General features: G+C 42.0%; 1 protein-coding gene across 3 annotated transcripts in view; it reads left to right on the plus strand.

Moving 5' to 3' along the window:
- usp9 (ubiquitin specific peptidase 9) overlaps positions 1 to 20,062 on the plus strand; it is a 353,775-nt gene that overhangs the window by 45,742 nt on the left and 287,971 nt on the right. Inside the window, exon 1 of one of the 3 annotated variants that reach the window (XM_041210979.1) lies at positions 19,272 to 19,992. The exons of 1 other annotated variant lie outside the window; for it this stretch is intronic. The gene's annotated coding sequence lies outside the window, so the exon portion shown is untranslated. Of the gene's footprint in view, positions 1 to 19,271; positions 19,993 to 20,062 lie in introns of those variants that run through there. One more of the 3 variants, XM_041210975.1, reaches the window with a different exon arrangement.

The following is a 20,062-nucleotide window of genomic DNA, read 5'->3' on the forward strand; positions in this document are numbered from 1 at the left end:
TGTCAAATGTTGTACTCGCCACGCTATGGGATATGGCTGATCTCGCAGGCTCAGCTGGCCCCGACTTCTGTAAGGACAGTGTCCACGATCATTCTCAGTGGGAATGATTGAAATATTGTCGGTGAACACAAAGCCCTGTAAGGACTCTGCCAGCAAACATCCTGAAATGAATGCACATTTGGACAGTACTGACACCATCCTTTAGGCCCCTCATTTTCTTCCCCTGACTAACTATTATCACCACCACCCCCATCCCCACACCCAGAATGCCAGGCCCTTCCCTTTTTCACTCCTCCATGCCCCTGACCTCGCTCCACACCCTCCCCACCATTACCACTGATACACCCTTGCCAGCCCTAAGCCATCATGCAAGCTGCCATTCTCCTGCCCCCCTCCTTTGTCCTGCAGAATTCATCAAGGAAAACCGTTGATCTTAAACACAACTGCACAAATCTGACTGTTGCATGCCATCTTTAAATCAACGTGAACTGGGAGCCATGAGAAGGTAGGACATAATTTTAAAAGTTTTATGTTAATGAGTATTCATGTCATGCAAATGTGTTAGATGCCATGCAAATGTACTACGCCGTCATAGGATGGTGTGAGGCACGGCATGCTGCTAATACGCCGTTGACTTGATGTCTGCATCTCAATCTGATATAGGGAAATTGAAATTTCTCCCACCTAATTCTGTCACCCCACATGCCATGTTTCCTGTTCTTGTGGGTACCATAAAATTCCCCTGAACATGTGAAGAAGGCACTCTAAGTAGAGTGCATATCTGTGCCACACCGTGTTAACTCAATATTATAAAAATGACACAGCTCTTCCTTGAGACTTTTCCCTGCCTGGTTGATGCTCTAACTACAAGAAGTTGAAAAAACATATATTTTTATTAAGAGCTTCCACCTCAGTGAGGTGATGGGCCATATGCTTTTGGGGAAAAAAAACCATAGTTTATATTGTGATGGTCACTTTAAGAACTAGGTTTCTCTAGATTTCTTGTAGAAGTAAACATGCTACCTGTAACTGATCATGTGACCAAGTAGCCTGGGAGATAAACAATAGTTTAAAAAGGGTAAATAAGTTATGGTGGGTGGGTGTAGTTTACTCTGTGGGGTTCTGTTTTCAAGCAGTTTAGTGTAGAACAAGCTGGCTGCAGGGAGCATTTCGTACAAGCAGAATTCAGTTAAAATTCTATGTGCTGGCTAAAAAAGTTTAAACCCTTTGATAACTGAAGGTCTCTACTAAAAGTGACTTGGACTTCTGGGATAACTAAGCTGGGAGGAGAAAGAAAGTTCCTAGATGCAAGGCCCCAGAGTTTAAGAACATTAGAACCAGAAGAGTTCTGACCCAAGGTCACTATGCTTAAGACTCTAGCAATGCCCGTGTTGAACCTTGAGTCTGCAACCATGGGATGGTTGCAGGAGATTTGAAGTGGCAACCTTGCTGGACATACGCAGAAGGCTCAAGAAATCTGTACCCACATATGAATGTTTGAAATGGTACTCAGACTAAGTGGTTAATCTTTCTATTTCTGATGTGTATCTGACTTGAGTGTTTTGGAGGTACAAGTCAAATGGGCTTAGAAGGAAATTTGAGTTAAGAAGTTTGTTTTAGACCATAAGTATTACGTTCATTGTACTTTTACTATCTTTCATGTAAGTGACTATTTAAGATAGAGTGTAGTTATTAGTATTCATGTTCTTTGATTTTTGCATGGTAAAATTATTTTGTTTTAAACACTAACCGTGTGGTTTCAATTTATAGTAATTTGACCTCTGACTTTTCTTCAAATAATATTGAAAACTTTCAATCAACAGTTGATAGAAGATGAGGAAAAGTATTCCACAGTACATGTAATGACCCAGCAGTTGGTAAAGCTGAGTTATTTAAAAATCCCAGAGGGAAACTTTAAACAACTGTCTTAACCTATATTTTAAGTGCTATGTTTGAGATGCAGCTCTAAATTCAGGAATTAGACCACCAGTTCTTGAGAGATTTTATATCAAAATACATGAGTCATTTATTAATTTACACAAGCTAAATATATATACATGGCTACAAATTACTACTATCATAACTTTTAACAACTTGCCAAACGAATCTCCACTAAGGCAACAGCAACCCATAGACTTTAAGCAGACACCAGGCAAAGCTTTTTCACCTTACAAATTCAAAATGAGGTTCCTTTTAATTTGGTTCCTTTGCGGACACAGTGGTAGGTTGACAGGCTTTGATCTTACATTGCCTCTGCTCTGCACACAAAACAAAACTGCTATCTGTTATACCCAGCACTCCCCTTTGAATGCAAATTCTCACTGTATCAACAGGCCCTTTGAACCCCACGTCTTCTAACAATAAAACCCTTTTCAAAGTACCAATTTTATTAGTAACAAAAACAGAATTACCTGGAAAAACTCAGCAGGTCTGGCAGCATCGGCGGAGAAGAAAAGAGTTGACGTTTCGAGTCCTCATGACCCTTCGACAGAACTTGAGTTCGAGTCCAAGAAAGAGTTGAAATATAAGCTGGTTTAAGGTGTGTGTGGGGGGGGCGGAGAGATAGAGAGAGAGAGAGGTGGCGGGGGGGGTGTGGTTGTAGGGACAAACAAGCAGTGATAGAAGCAGATCATCAAAAGATGTCAACGACAATAGTACAATAGAACACATAGGTGTTAAAGCTGGTGATATTATCTAAACGAATGTGCTAATTAAGAATGGATGGTAGGGCACTCAAGGTATAGCTCTAGTGGGGTTTTTTTTTATATAATGGAAATAGGTGGGAAAAGGAAAATCTTTATAATTTATTGGAAGAAAAAGGAAGGGGGAAACAGAAAGGGGGTGGGGATGGGGGAGGGAGCTCACGACCTAAAGTTGTTGAATTCAATATTCAGTCCTTCCAATAAATTATAAAGATTTTCCTTTTCCCACCTATTTCCATTATATAAAAAAAATTTTAAAAAAACCCCACTAGAGCTGTATACCTTGAGTGCCCTACCATCCATTCTTAATTAGCACATTCGTTTAGATAATATCACCAACTTTAACTTTAGCACCTATGTGTTCTATTGTACTATTGTCGTTGACATCTTTTGATGATCTGCTTCTATCACTGCTTGTTTGTCCCTACAACCACACCCCCCCCACCTCTCTCTCTCTCTATCTCTCCGCCCCCCCCACACACACACCTTAAACCAGCTTATATTTCAACTCTTTCTTGGACTCGAACTCAAATTCTGTCGAAGGGTCATGAGGACTCGAAACGTCAACTCTTTTCTTCTCCGCCGATGCTGCCAGACCTGCTGAGTTTTTCCAGGTAATTCTGTTTTTGTTTTGGATTTCCAGCATCCGCAGTTTTTTTGTTTTTAATTTTATTAGTAATATAAACATTGCTTGGTCTCTGCTAGCTAGGTGCCAGATTTCACTCCCCTTCTTGAATGCTCTGTTCAACAAAATGCAAATGCACTCTACCTCTCTTACATCTCCAAATTAGTATACGTCAAAGCACCCAGACTAGCTGGCTTTATCCACAGACTAAACCTCTATTTTTAAAAGAAAAATAATTTCCAATAATATATATTAATAGCTTCATGACATACAGCTAACTGAACAGTACTGATTCATTTAGGGAAATCAGGTACACTTCACATGCTTACACTGCACAATTTAACTTAAAGGCTTTCATGAAAACATTAAATGATACAAGGACAATTTAATGGATAACTATAATCATATGATTTTGAAATGTGCAGTTTGTTTTTCAATAAATACTTACTTTTGAGATGAGAAATTTCAGTTACTGAGAGCAATGAAAACATTTTCAGACAGCATTTTAAATGATTTATAGAAATCTGATAGATTGACAGGGGTGATGATTTTACATAGGTAAAACCCATTAAAAATGGAAACATAAGAATGGATTATCTGGAGAGGTTGCCAAAAAAGTGTGTTGGAACAGGATAATAGTTTGCAGACAAAAAGTGTGATAAGATATCGATCTAGTCAAAATTAATAATATTATCGACTGTAAAATACCTTACTTTCATTGTAGTTTCATACTATCTGCATTACAATTATATTAATTGTTCTTACTGTCAAGAAGAGACGATGCCTAGGATTTAGGGTAAGTTTGCATGATGGAAATGGCCTGGGATTAGTACTCAAAGCTATTTAGGCTGAGCTGAAATAAATAAAGTCAAAAGTTGGTGTATGCTTCTCTCCATAGATTATTAACTTTAAACAAACTGAACTGACTTATAAGAGCAAAAAAAATGGCTTATTAAGTGTAGTCACAGACTATTTCTAATGATATCCATTTCAGTTACTACTCCACCTTAACAGTGCAGGCGGACTTTCTCCCTACCCTTCATCATTGGAGATTTCGAATTCACTTTACTTTGCAATGGCAGATCGAGATGTTGCCAACTTAAAAATGGCAGCCTTCTTACTCGTCATAAACTGCAAACAGATAGGACATGACAAGAGCTCCTGAAATACTAAAAACCTCGTCGAACTCCAGTCCCAGACGCCTGTTTGAAGGAATGCTGTTGCAGGATTTTCTTGGATAAGCCTAATGAGATTAATTTGACATTGTTTAATTTGTTGATGCATTTATTGTAAATTTAATTTCCAGATATATGTAATCAGTCTAAAGCATGTCTATCGAAAGAAGTTAGAACAAATCTTTTGGCTTTCTGATACTTGTCAGATCATCAATGGCAATTGGCAAACAAATTGAGGATTTTATATTGCAGTTTTGAGTTGGTTATTTTTTTATTTTTGCTACATTCCTCGTAATTTGAACTGCTTTTGATTTGTTCATATTTAGGCAATTGGATATTTGAGCCAATGAGCACAGTTAATTTAACTTGTAATGGTTTTGCCCCTGCCAGGGCCGGGAACAGAGGCAGGCAGGCACTAAAGAAAGCGCCGCCAGCCTGTGTGCCAATTCCTTAGCTCTGTCCCACCCCCAGGCAATTTTCCTAGAGGAGGATGGGGGAAGACAGGGTTACCTGCTGTATGCAATGGGTAAACAATTGAACCAATTAAGGGCCTTTTAAAGCATGTTAACAGAGGCTGACTGGGATTTTCCAGTTGACCTTCAGGTTCCTGATGGCGGTGGGAACTTTTTTAATTGCCTGAAGACCATCCATGTCTACCTGGTGCAGTAGCAGCCGTGAGCCTCCTTATTGAGGGGTACACTCCGCCGCTGTGCACCCCCCCCCCCCTCCCCCTTCCCCGGCCCCGGTGGCCTGGCCACTAAAGCAATTTTTTGTTTTAAATTTTAAAAGGTTGGAGAAAGGGCATCTCCAGGTTGAAGCGCCTTCTCCTTCACTTATCTGCCATGACATCCTGCTGCTGTTTTCAACCTGGGCGACCTCTGATTGGGCCTCCAGCCTCAAGAGCCTGCTCGCTGTCCTTAATTGAATAGCAAGATTCCTCTCAATCCATTAATTGGCGACTCTGGGGAAAATCACCTCAAGTGACTGTTCCCCAACAATGCAGGGCTTCTGACTCACATTTGAGCCTGATGGCCGGATTTGGAAACTCGCAGGGAAAAGTCAGCCTATCATTTTTGAAGGATTTGGGATTGATGATGCAGCACCATGCATTAAAGGCAAGACTTTTAATTATTTGTTTTTGATGATTTTAAATTAGCTTCATGAAGCAGATGGTCAAAACTAGTCATGATGAAAATCATGAATTAATTTTACTCCGCACCAGATAACCTTACAGGATGGAAATGGGAGAATTCAGTATATTGGGAAATGAAGGCAAAAGACTTGAGACTATTGGTTATTTAACATAGTAGTGACTAATGCAAATTTGTTTTGATCCTTAGAATCTTAGCAATTTCTTAATTTTTGTCAACATACGTTTACCTGATGTCACTATATTATGCCTAACATAGGTTTACTTTAATTTAGAACTAGGATTTCCAGGCCACCGATTTTTGATATTTGGTCATGACAGACGCAAAAAACTATTGAGATTTTTAGTAGCGTAAAGATCTTTGCTTAGTCATTGGAGTAAAAGTCCTACTCCATATGAGCCAAAGAATTGGATCACTGGCTTTTTGAGATATTTATTTTATTACAATTGTGATGTCGCTGGAAGGTAAACTTGGGGCAGGATCTTACCGTTGGCGAGCAGGGGCGGGGCCTGCTTGCCGACATGTAAAATGACGCAGGATGATGTTGGGTGGAACTCCTGACGTCACCCCACCCCATTTAAATTTTCAGGAAGGCCTGAATCAGCTGCGTGCCCACCGACCTGTCAATGGCCAATTAAGGCCATTGACAGGATCAATTAAGCAATTAAAGGACCTGCCCGTACAACCTTAAGGTTGGCAGGCAGGCCAGGAACCCCGGCGGCAACTAGAAAAAACATGAAACCTCATCCACCGGCGGGATGAGATTTCATGTAGGGTTTTAAAAATTTTAATAACGTTGTTATGGAAATTATGAACATGTTGCAGCTCATGTGACATTGTCACATGAGGGGACATGTAAGGGAATTTTTTTTTCTATTTTTAATATTGTTGAAAGTAGAGCCGATCTCCCTGAGGCTGCACTTAGCCTCAGGGTGATGAGTGCGCTCTTTCGTGTGCATGCGCAAAAGAATGCACTCTCGATTTTAGGCATTCCCCCTCTGCCCGCATAGCGAGTGCATAGCGCTTCCCTGTGGACATCACGCTGGGCGGGCCTTAATTGGCCCGCCCATGTAAAATGGTGCTGCATCTCCGATCGGCAGCGCCGATTGGAAGCGCGCCTGCATGCGTCAGCCCATCAACTGCCCCCCTCAATGGGGGGAAAATTCTGCCCTTGATGTACATAAGGGTCGGATAAAAGTTGAGAATATTTCAAGGTTAATTTGAAGTTGGCCAAACTCTATAGTCCTACCACATCCAATTAAAAATTGAAGTGGACTGTTAGGTATCTATGAGGGAGAGGCACTGTGATCTTTTCCATCCTTAACTATAGTGGAGGCAACAAAGTGAGTGCAAGAAAAAAGGCAGTTAGGGATGGGCCTTGCCAGCAACGCTTATAATTCAATTGCAAATTAAAACAATCAATGTTATTATAGTTTTAAATAAAACATAGAAGAAATAGGTAAGACTGAATAATAATAGGTCACACCAATAATTAGCTTCACAAAGAAGCTTGAATACTCCAACACAAGAGAAATAATGCAACCCTAAAAACTGTAGAAGTAGCACCAATACAAGAAGCAACGTGTAGAACATAAAATAATTTACAGTACATTTGAAATTCATTTTATATGATTGTTTTAACCTACATTCTTTACCATTTACCTAGTGTAATACTTAGATCATAATTTATTATTTCAAACATGATGGTAATTTGAATTAAACCTCTTTGACCAAGCTTTTGGTCACTTGTTCTTCTAGTTTCTTCTTCTCCTTAGTACCAATTTTGTTAATGCTTCAGTGAAACACCTTGAGATGTTTTACCATGTTAAAGACACTCATTGAATGAAAGTTATCCTTGTTATTGAATATTAGAATTTGTGGTTACATTCCACCTGTTATCGGCATGCGCAGGAAGAAAAAAAAATTCTTGTCACAATTACTGTTTCTTGTGAGTCGAGCTACTTCTTTCTGTGGTTCTTCAAAGTCCTTGAAGGTATTGTTACTTCCCAAATCCATGTCCATCTTTCCCGGGACTCCATGTTTGAATCCCTTCAGTCAGGCTTCCACCCCGTCACAGGACCACAACGATTCTTATCAAATTCATGAATTATATCCAGTGTGACTATGACAAAGGTAAACATTGGGAATATCATCTAAAAGTTAAGTGCTAGTTTTCACATGTCTGCTGATGACACCAGCTCTACTTCACCACCACCTCTCTCGACTCCTCCATTGCTGCTAAATTACCAGACTGCTTATCCAACATCAAGTACTGGATGACCATTGTCTTTGGTCCCCACTCCAAACTCCAGGCCCTAGCTACCTACTCCATCCCCCTTCCTGGCACTGTCTGAAACTAAATCAGACTGCTCGCAACTTTGGTGTCATATTTGATCCTGAGGTGAGATTCTGACCACACTTTTTGTTCTTTCATGGGACGTGGGCATCACTGGTGAGGCCAGCATTTGTTGCCCATCTCTAATTGCCCTTGAACTGAGTGACTTGCTAGGCCTTTTCAGAGAGCAGTTGAGAGTCAGCCACGTTGATGTGGGTCAGGAGTCATATGTAGGCCAGACCATGTCTCCATAAAGGGCATTAGTGAATCAGATGGGTTTTTAACAATAATCAATGATAGTTGTCATGGTCACCATTACTGAGACCAGCTTTATATTCCAGATTTATTAATTGAATTCACATTCCACCAACTGCCTCGGTGGGATCTGAACCCATATTCCCAGAACATTAGCCTGGGTCTCTGGTCTGCTAGCCCAGTGACATTACCATTATGTTGCCACCATCTCCCTATCTGCGCACTGCCACTAAGACTGCCTATTTTAATCTCCATATCATTGTCCAACTTGATGCTATTCATCTACTGCTGAAACTCAAATGAATGCCTTTATTATCTTTAGGTTTGACTATTCCAATACACTCCTGGCTGGAGTCCTACAATTTACCTTCTGTAAACAAAATTACTGCTGACCTGACAATTTTACTTTATTATTTCTATGTTAGCTTTCTGTTTGAATATGCAGCCCATCATCCAAAATTCTGCTGCCTGTTTCTTAACTCGCACAAAGTCCTGTTCACCTATTTCCTGAATTCGAGCATAGGAACATATGAATTAAGAGCAGGAGTAGGCCATTTGGCCCCTCAAACATGCTCTGCCATTCAATAAGATCAGGGCTGATCTGATTTTGGCCTCAACTCCACATTCCACCTATCCCCAATAATCTTTGGTTCCCTTGTTAGTCAGGAATCAATCTACCTCTGCCTCAAAAATATTAATTGACCTTCCCTTTACTGCTCTCTGGAGAAGAGAGTTGCAAAGATTCATGACCCTCTGGGAGAAAAAAATTTCTTCTCATCTCCAAATTAAATGGGAGACACCCTATTTTTAAGCTGTGTCCCCTAGTTCTGGTCTCTCCCACAAGGGGAAACATCCTTTCAGCATCCACCATGTCAAGCCCCCTCAGAATTTTGTGTTTCAATCAGATCATCTCTCAATCTTCTAAACTCCAATGGATACAAGCCCAGCCTGTCCAACCTTTTATCATAAAATAATGTCCCCTCCCCGCCCATCAGGTATCAGTTGAATGTACCTTTTCTGAACTGCTTCAAACATATTTACACCCTTCCTTAAATAAGGAGACCAAAACTGTACACAGTACTCTTGATGTGGTCTCACTAAGGGCCTATACAACTGTAGCAAACTAATTTTATATTCCATGCCCGCTGCAATAAGCGACAACATTCCATTTGAGGGGAGATGGTAATGTCACTGAACTAGTAATCCAGAAGCCCAGGTTATGCTCTGGGTACATAGGTTCAAATCCTACAATGGCAGCTGGTAGAATTTGAATTAAATTAATTAAAATCTGGAATTGAAAACTAGTATCAATAATAGTGGCCACGAAATATCATCAATTGTCATGAAAACCCATCTGGTTCACTAAAGAAATCTGTCATCCTTACCTGGTCTGGCCTACATATGACTCTAGACACACAGCAATGTGGTTGACCCGTAAATGGCCAAGCAAGCCACTCAGTTCAAGGCCAATTAGAAATGGACAACAAATGCTGGCTATGGCAGCGATGCCCACACCCCGTGAAAGAGTAAATTAAAAACATTTGCCTTCCTAATCACTTGCTGTACCTGCATACTAACTTCATTGATTGTACATGATTCATGTAGCAGGACGTAATGGAGCTAAGAGACCAAATTCAAAGGGAATGATACAAAGGCCATCTACTTTTCAAAAGCCAGGCATGGTCACCGGAGTCTCTTAATCTGCTAGGACAAAGGACTCTGCAATCTCCTTTCAAATTTATAATGGTTGAAACATTAACAACCTCATGAACCAGACAAAGGAACATATACCCTCTGTAAAAGCCAAAGTGGAGAGGTAAGAGTTATGTGACGTGAACCCCTAGATGGGAGAACCAGTTATACTGTCCTGATGAACTTCGAGGCAGTCTGCCATCTTCCATTTGGTAATCAGAAGCCCAGAACAAGGCTCCATCCTAGTTTGAATGCCTGGCCCCCATCTACACTGTTTCATCTGGGACTTCTGAACTTCTATACCATCGTCTACAAGACTAATTCATCTCTGCATACCTATCTCATCATAGAAACCAACTCTACTGGAAAAGTGAATTATTCAGCATCAGTTTTCAACCTGTTGACCTCTGTGAAGGAATACACCATTGGACTATTGATTCTGGACTCTGGACTCAAGTGAAACAATCATTCTTTACTCTGTGGTCTTTGCCCTGTATTTCTTTCTTTCTCTATCCCCACTCTTTTATCGTATGAGTGAAAAGGAGGTTATGTAGCAACTCTCCTCTCATGTTTGAGTGTTTGCAAATAAACTAATCCTCTGAGTTTACCCTGTCTCGAGTTTGCTGTGGGGCTATTAATAGAAAAAGGCTCGCACCAGAACTGAGGGGTTGGGAAATTCACCACCGTTTATAAAGGGGGAAATCAAAATCAAAACACTTTTTTATTGATGGTGAGAGGAGCAATCAGAGCTGTTTAAATTAAACCCCCTCCTGTCCGTAACAGAAATTGGGAGCTGAAGTCTGGGATGACCCAATTTGAATTTGACCAGAGTCCAAGCAAATATGATATAAAAGAGTCAATTGGAAGCCAAAAGAGGAAAACTCGGTGACTGGATAAATATTAAAACACAAGTAACTTACCACAGCAAATTCCTTTTCCCTAACACTAAGAAAATGGAAACCTTTGGTGCCCAGATGTCTGTCCAGCAAGGAAATTTGAAGTGAAACTTTGGCAGCCCTTAGCACAGAACAACTGAAAGCTGTAGCGAGGGAGATACAGTTAAAATTGCCTAGTAAAGTGAAGAGAAGTGAACTGATCAAGTTGTTGATGGAACATTTAGATCTCATGTTACCAGTCAGATGTAGAATTCAACCATGACTCCGAATCCCTTCCCCTAGCCCAATTTGAGCTGGAAAAGCTCAGAATACAGCTAGAATTTAAGGAGAAGGAACAAGAAAGGGAAATGAGAGAGAAGAGTTCGAGCTCCGAGAATTGGAAATGGAACTTGCAGCTCAAAGGGCAAGAGAGACCAGATAATTGGAAGCTGCAAGAGAGAATTTCTCTCTACTTGGTAGCAGCCCCTATCTCCCTAACCCTGAACCACTCTTTGAGGCCCTCAAGCATGCTAGAGTCATTCCCAAATTTGAAGAGAGTGATGTGGAATCATTTTTTTCCACTTTTGAGATAATAGTAGGACAGCTAAAATGGCTATTAGATCTGGACATTTTTAATTTGAGGCAGCTGTCAGGGACAGCCCAAAAGGTCTACTCCATGCTGCCTCCTGATGTGCCGCTGAATTATGAGCAGACTAAGCCTGCCATCCTAAGTGCCTATGAGTTAGTCCCAGAGGCATATCACCAGCAATTCTGAATGCTGATAAGAAGCCCAGACAAACCTACATAAAGTCTGAACCCCTGAAGTGAATTATGTTTGACTAAGGATAAGATCCCTAAGAATCCCATGCACCTATGAGGGGTTGCATGAGTTGGTATTGTTGGAGGAATTTTAAAAATGCTTACCCTTCAACCTATGAATGCACTTAGAGGAGCAGAGAATCCTCACAGCCAGGGATGCAGCACTCACCCAGACAGCAGACAGCTATGATCTCACCCACAGACCTGGAAACTCAGGCAGACCCTTTCCAAACCATTCCCATGAGTATTAGAAGGAGAAGCAAGGCGATCTAGATAGGAAAGCCCAAAGGAAGGTGCGAGAAGCCCCTCTACAGCCCGAAAGGAGAATCCCCAGAGACCAATGTGTTCTCGCTGCAATAAAATAGGCCATTCCAGATCTGAATGCTGGAGATTGTGAGGAAAGCTAGTTAGCCTAACGTAGTCCCCCGAAGAATCTCCCAATGGGTAGTGCAGGAGAGCAGACAGAGACTCTCCCTACCAAAGTTTATCCCTTGTGGGGGCCATAGCACAATGTGTGGCTGAGCCGGATAAACTCCCAGAGAGCTTCCAGAGTTTTTTCCTTTCAGGAACAGTGTCTCTCTACCTGTCCCAAAATGTGAGCAAGTCCGTTGTACTGCTCCGGGACACAGGGGCTACTCAATCCCTAATGTTGGAGGGAAACTTAAATCTACCCACCGCCCCCCTCTCCATACCCGAGTTCTCCCTCAAGGCCAAAGCCCTGATCAGTGGAATGAGAGGAGGATCTGTGTTTGCACCCTTCCATAAGATCTACCTAGAATATGACCTTGTTTCAGACCCTGTTACAGTAGGAAATGTCCCTGAACTACCAGTAACAGGAATCTATTTTCTCCTTTGGAACCATTTGGCTGGCAGCAAGGTGTTAGCCAACAAAAGAAAAGAAAGGCCCAAAAGGGTGAAATAGCACCCATGAACTTTGAGCGAGGGCTGCTCGAATGCAGCAAGGCCGAAGCCAGGCAAGTAAAGTTAAAAGAGATCCAGGAAAGGCCACTAGAATCTAAAATATTTTCACAGAGTATCCCAGAATGAAATAGGAACCAGAGAAGTCCCAGAGCAGGTAAAGAGATAGTGAAGGTGATACCCCACGTTGCCAAAGAGCCTGAAGGAAGGCAGGTTGTTAAGTCCGGAAAGGAAAAGGTTAAGAATTGCTGGAAGTATGGTTGGCAGAAACCTTTTTTCTGATATTGAATAGGGACAAAGGGAGTCCCCCAACAGACAAGCAGATAGGGAATGAAATGCCTTACCCAGTTGATAAGCCACAAATGAGTGTCGCTGGAGATACTCCACTTGACGGCAGGAATGCTCCAGGGGACATGGAACATTAGGAGAGCTCCCCCTTCAAATCCAAAGGCCCTAGCGAGGAAGCCAATGATTAGTTTAGCTGACAGCTTTATGGCGAATTAAAATGGGGGTCAGAAAAGTTCCCAAATTGACCCAGAAAGTGTAAGGATGATGCTTCATTTAGTTGAAAAGCCACCAAGAGGTACAGCAAGAGCTGACCATCCACCAGAGGGTAGTAATGTCCCATAAGACACAGAATACCACCCATCTGACCAGCAGAGGGACCCCAACCAGATTGGACCCCATGCTCCCCCATCTTAATGTTGACTTGCAAAGCAACCCGACAGGATTACCCATCACCTTTAAAATAATCAATAACAACCCTCCAGGCTACAGCACTCAGTATGGATGCAGGAGATGCCCCTTTCAGAAGGCCATCTTCCTATCATCCAGGCCCAGAAAGGCTGGCCAAGTTCAGGAGCGAGGGCCCCCCTGTTGCCGTGCCAACCTAAAGCAATAGCAACAGAGCTCGAACACGCTAGTTGTGCTTGTGCCCAAACCAGACACTTAACCAAAATCCCTGAGAGAGGCCAAAGTCCCATTAAAACACACAATCTCCTGACAATCGGCCTAACCAGAGTCCCTGGGTTTGAAAAGCTGAACCCACAGGTTACCAAAGTGGACAGACAGGAGTGAAGCTGGACAAGAGTAGCTCAGCCTATGATCAAAGGACCTGGCATTCTCAGACTGAGATGCTCTCAGGGGAATCCCTGTATATAGCTCAGGGCAGCTTAACCTTTGCTCGCCCCCTAAGTGAGAACCACCCTGTAAAACTCCCAGTCCCTTTGGAGGACACTTAATCAGGAGTTGGACAGGCAGAGTTCAGAAACCAATGACTCTGCGTATGCCTGATCACCAACAGAGGGAATTCAGAACTCTAACCATGAATAGACTTCCCACATAAACCTTCCATTCCAGGACCGGACAGTGTCTTTGCTGATGCATTGACCCAGGTTTAAACCTCAAAAAGAAAATGTAGCGGGGAACTGCCATTGCCCCGATAGTTGTGTGTTTGATGTGCCAGTGTGAATGAGAGAATGCATGTATACTTGTTCGCTTCCTATTCTTCCTTCATAAGACCACATAAAAACAAAAATAATGAAATAGAATTGTTTTTTCCCCCTCCAAGGTCATGAGGGATGTAACGGAGCTAAGACCTTATGCTATATTTTTATGAAATATATATATATATATATATATATGCATCACGGCTACTTCCTAAAATTTTAAAAACTAGACAATGACTTTAAAATGACTGAAGCCATGTGTACCAGTGACCGTGAAAAAAAGGAACTTTCTGGCAGTACCAGAGAAGCTGAAACCTTGTTATCCCTGAAGAGACACTAACAACCCTGTGGGCTGGAGAGACCAAATTCAGAGGGAATGATACAAAGGCCAGCTACATTTCATAAGCCAGTCCTGGCCACCGGAGTCTCCTAGTCTGCTAGGACAAAGGACCCAGCAATCCCCTTTCAAATTCTTAATGTTTGGAACATTAACAACCTCAGGAACACAGACATGGGAATATATACCCTTTGTCAAAGCGAAGGTGGGAGTCATGTGACATGATCCCCTAGCTGGGAAAACCAGTAATACTATCTTGCTGATCTGCAAGGCAGTCTATCATCTTCCACCTAGCAAGCAGCAGTTCAGAACAAGGCCTTGGTCCAGGTTTAAATGCCTAGCCCCCATTTACACTGTTTCAGCCAGGACTTATGGACTTCTATACTGTCGCCGACAAGACTAATTCATCTCTGTGTGCCTATCTCATCATGAAAGTCAATTCTACTGGAAAAGTGACCCAGCATCAGTTTTCAGCCTGCTGACCTCTGAGGAAGAATACGTCGTTGGACTATTGATTCTGGACTCTAGACCAATGTGAAACAATCATTCTTTACTCTGTGGTCTTGGCCCTGTAAACCTTTCTTTCTCTGTCCCCCCTCTTTTATTGCATGAGTGAAAAGGGGGCCATGTTGCGAACCTCCTCTCATGTTTGAATATGTATGCATAAACTAATCCTCTGACTTTACCCTATCTTGAGTTTGCTGTGGGGTTATTAATAGAAACTGGCTCACACCAAGACTGAAGGGTGGGAAATACGTCACCTCTGATAAAGGGGGAAATCAAAATCAAAACACCTTTCTGTTTATGGACGGGTGGTGAGTGCAGAAATCAGGGCTGTTTAAATTAAACTCCCTACTATCAGTAACACTCTGTACTGCAGGGTTCGGCAATTTCTCCCACTTAAATAATCTATTCTTCTTGCCAAAACAGGCAAGTTCACATTTTCCCATTATACTCCATCTGCCAAACTTTTGTCCACTCATTTAACCTATCTGAGTCCCTTTGCAGACACCTTATTCGTCTTGACAACTTACTTTCCTACCTATCTTTCTGTCAGCAGCAAACTTAGTAACCATACATTCAGTCCCTCCATCCATGTCATTGATACAGTACTTATCCCTGTGGCACTTCAGTTGTCACATTTTGCCAACCCGAAAAAGACTCATTTATCCCTAATCTTTGCTTCCTGTTAGCTAACCAATCTTCTATCCATGATAATATGTTACCCCCTATACCATGAGCCCTTATTTTGCAAGTAAACTTTGATGTGACACCTTGTCAAATTCCTTCTGGAAGTTCAGCTGACCAACATTGGCTACCTGTGAAGCAATGTCTTGATTTTAAAATTCTCATCCTTGTTTTCAAATTCCTCCATGGCCTTGCCCCTCCCCATCTCTGAAATCTCCTCTGCGCCTTCAGTTGCCTAGGCCCTAAGATCTGTAATTCCCTCCCTGCACCTCTCTGCCTCTTTACCTTGCTCCCCCTCTTTTCAGACACTCCTTAAAACCTACCTCTTTGCTCAAGCTTTTGGTCATCAGACCTAATATTTCCTTTTGTGGCTCAGGGTCATATTTTGTTCTGTAACGCTCTTGTGAAGCACGTTGAGATGTTTTGTTACATTACAAATTTAAGTTGTTGCTGTATAATCACAACAAAACACATCTTTAAGTCAGTAAATTTGTAATTCATTCTCAAAGGAATATTCTTTCTAAGTCTGACCATACATGATTTTCTGACACAATACATCACAGAATCTTAATGGCACAGAAGGAGGTTATTCGACCCATTGTGTCTGCACCAGCTCTCGAATGAGCATTTTGACCTAGTGCCATTGCCCTGCCTTTTCCACAAATCCCTGCACCTTGTTTCTATTCAAATAATCATATAATGCCCTCTTGAATGCCTCAATTGAGCCTGCCTCCACCATGCTTCCAGACAGTGCATTCTAGACCCGAACCACTCGTTGTGTGAAAACGTTTTTTTCTCTCGTCACATTTGCTTCTTTTGTAAGTCACTTTAAATCTGTGCCGTCTCATTCTTGATCCTTTTACGAGTGGGAACAGCTTTTCCCATCTACTCTGTCCAGCCCCCTCATGATTTTGAAAACCTTCTCCTCTCCAAGGAAAACAGCCCCAGCTTCTCCAATCTATCCTCATAGCTGAAGTTTCTCATCCCTGGGACCATTTTTGTAAACCTTTCCTGCACTCTGTCCAATTTGTTCACATCCTTCCTGTAATATGGTTCCCAGAACTGTACACAATATTCCAGTTGAGGTCAAATGACGATCTTATATAAATCCAGCATAACCTCCCTGCTCTTGTATTCTATGCCTCTATTAATAAAGCACATGACACTATCTGCTTTATTAACTGCTCTCTCCACCTGTTCTGTCACCTTCAATGATCTATGTACTTATACAACCAAGTCTTTCTGCTCCTGCACCTTGCTTCAAATTTCACCCCTTATCTTATATTGTCTGTCCATGTTCTTTCTACCAAAATGCATCACCTCACACTTCTCCATATTGAACTTCATGTGCCACCTATCTGCCCACTCCACCAACTTGTCTATGTCCTCTTGAAGTTCCACACACTCCTCCTCGCAGTTCACAACTCTCCCAAGCTTTGTATCATCCGCAAACTTTGAAACTGTCCCCTGCACACTTAAATCTAGATCATTAATATATATCAGGAAAAGCAAGGGTCCCAATACCGATCCCTGGGGAACTCCACTACAAACCTTCCTCTAGCCCGAGAAACATCCATTGACCATCATTCTCTGCTTCCTATTTTTCAGCCAATTTTGTATCCACATTGCCATTTTCCTTTTTATTCCACAAGCAATAACTTTTCCCACAAGTCGGTTGTACGGCACTATGTCAAATGCCTTTTCAAAGTCCATGTACACCGCATCAACAGCATTACCCTCATCAACCTTTTCTGTTACCTCTTAAAAAACTCCAGCAAGTTAGTTCAACGTGATTTCCTCTTTAGAAATCCATGCTGGCTCTTCCTTATCAACCCATATTTTTCCATGTGACTACTAACTCTATTCCAAATAATTGTTTCTGGAATCTTGACCACCACTGAAGTTAAACTGACTGGTCTGTAATTGCTGGACTTATCCTAACAATGTTTTTTGAACAGGGGCGTAATGTTTGCAATTTTCCAGTCTTCTGGTACCACCCCTGAGTCTGGGGGAAACTGAAAGATTATGGCCAGTGCCCCTGCAATTTCTACTCTCACTTCCTTCAATATCCTTGGATGCATCGCATCCGGTCCCAGTGCCTTGTCAACTTTAAGTACTGACAGTCTATTCAACACTTCCTCCTTATCAATTTTGAACCTTTCTATTGACAGAGTTTCCTCATTTGTCACCATGGCCTGGGCAGCATCTATCTCCTTGGTAAAGATGGTTGCAGAGTATTCATTTAATACTTCAGCCATGGCCCCTTCGTCCATGGGTAAATTCCCTTTTAGGTCCCTAATCGGCCCAAATCCTCCTTTTACCACTGTTTTACTATTTATATGCCGATAGAATACTTTGGGATTCCCCTTTATCAGTCTTTTCTCATAATCCATCTTTGTTTCTCTAATATGCTTTTCACCTTCCCTCTGAGCCTTCTGTATTCCTCTTGGTTCTCAATTGTATTTTCTATTTGACCCTATCATAATTGCACTTTTCTTCTCAGTTAAATCCAAGTATGGGAACTTAAAATATATTACACTTTTCTAATTTACTTACCAGTTCCTACTTACCAAGGCCGCCGCTCTTCTTTCTGAGGTGTAGAGAAAGGAAACTACTTTCACTAAAAGCATGATGCCACATTGTACTGATGCAACATTCACGCTGACCTGACAATTTTGCTTTATTATTATAAATGTCAGTTTGAATATACGCCCCTTTCCCCAAATGTGCCCCCAATAAAAGATCATCTTGGCCCTGAGACCTTTTCTGTTTCTCTGGGCAATTTGGAGCAATCAGAGAAAGCATTGTCCAGTCCCATCACTATTAATCAATTAATTCATTAATCTGTTTATACTGAACCCTCAATAATGCTTCAAAAGGAAAGAAATTTCAAGCAGAGTACCTTTTCTTCAAAGTATAAAATAAAAATCAAATATTTAGCTCTTGTATTGTGAAGATTTGGCTTGGCTTCTCAGCCAATCTGAAGCCCTGATGCCCGTTTTGGGGCCCTGGTGTACACCATTTTGATGTAAGCAGAGGGAAAAGAAAACACAAGTTGAGAATAAAAGCAAAATACTGCGGATCCTGGAAATCTGAAACAAAAACAAAAATAGCTGGAAAAACTCAGCCGATCTGAAGCATCTGTGGAGAGGAATACAGTTAACGTTTTGAGTCTGTATGACTTCACATGAGAATAGTGGATAGAAAAGAATTTAATTGCATGGTCCAAATATTTCCAAGTGTTTCACATGGTGTGTTACTTTTTGAAATGCAATGGTAGTTTTGTTGGGCGGGGGTGTGCTGGTTAGCTCAGTTGGTCAGAGCATGTGCTTAACAGCGCAAGACAGCACAGTTTCAACCTTCCTGCCAGTTGAGGTAGTTCTTGGGGCCTGCCTCTTTTCCTTACCCCATTGTGGAGCCATAATTCGCAGCTCTGGGACCCTTTGACGATCTTACATGAAGAGAGAGTGACTGTTTTTACACACCGAAACGTGGCAAAAAGTCTGCCTCAACAATGTACTGGAAAGAAATCTTACAGATATATATCTGTACAATTATTTTTGCCAATGCAAGAGTAGTGTACTTCAACTTTCTTTATCTTTTATGTTCTTGAGAAGGGTTGGGGAGGAGGTTGAGAAGCAATCTTGTATTTGATCAATAGGTGGCGCTGGCGCTGGCGCGTCGTCCTCCTTCTCCTCCTCCTCCAGTGGCCCGGTGACATCATCATCCGGGGCTACGGGTGATGTCCGGCCGGGGAGTGAGGGCGGCTTCAGGTGGCGGTCGGAGTGGAGAGAGACGGGATGGGATGGGATGGGATGGTTGGAAAAAGCAAATAGCCATGGAATGAGAGGAAAAATGGCAGCAACAGTTTCCCTTCCCTTACATTAAAAAGATCCAAAGACGAGTAGCCGGGAGGTTACGTAGAACCAGGGCTCTTATATTTTATTAACAATAACAAGACTGACAATTTTGTTTTGCGGACTCGGGTTTAAAATGTATTATTTTTGGGGGGAAAAGCGAGATCCAGAGTCAAACGGGCCTTAAACGAACGGGACAAAATTCCCGAATAACTGACACCCCCTTCAGACCTTTCATTTATTTTCTCTCCTTTTTTAACCCGCTCTTCACTATTTTCTTCCTCTTGTGCGTCTCGGTGTCGTCGCAGGCCATTGCGTCTGCTCTGTTTGTGCAGTTTTTTTTACTAACGCGCACCGCCGCCATATTGTGTGGCTCGGTCCTGGTGAGAGCGGGGCTGGTGGTTGGTGGTGGATTCATTTAAAGGGTGACAGGAAGGAATAAAACAAGAGGGGGAAGAAAGAAGGGGAAATAAAGGAAGAAGAAACAGAACGAAGAGGGAGAGAAAAATTAAAAGTCGTTTCCCCCTCCCCCCTTTCCCTCCACACCCCCTGTTCATACTCACCCTCCCTACGCAACCCAGGCTTACAGTCCTGGAAAAGGAGACCTAATTCCTGGTAAGGCACGAGGCTCTCGAGTTATTATAAATTTGTTTTATTGAATTCAGGGTGTGTGGGGTTGGGTTGA

The sequence above is a fragment of the Carcharodon carcharias genome, chromosome 18 (assembly GCF_017639515.1).
Source record: "Carcharodon carcharias isolate sCarCar2 chromosome 18, sCarCar2.pri, whole genome shotgun sequence".
NCBI classification, from domain to species: domain Eukaryota; kingdom Metazoa; phylum Chordata; class Chondrichthyes; order Lamniformes; family Lamnidae; genus Carcharodon; species Carcharodon carcharias.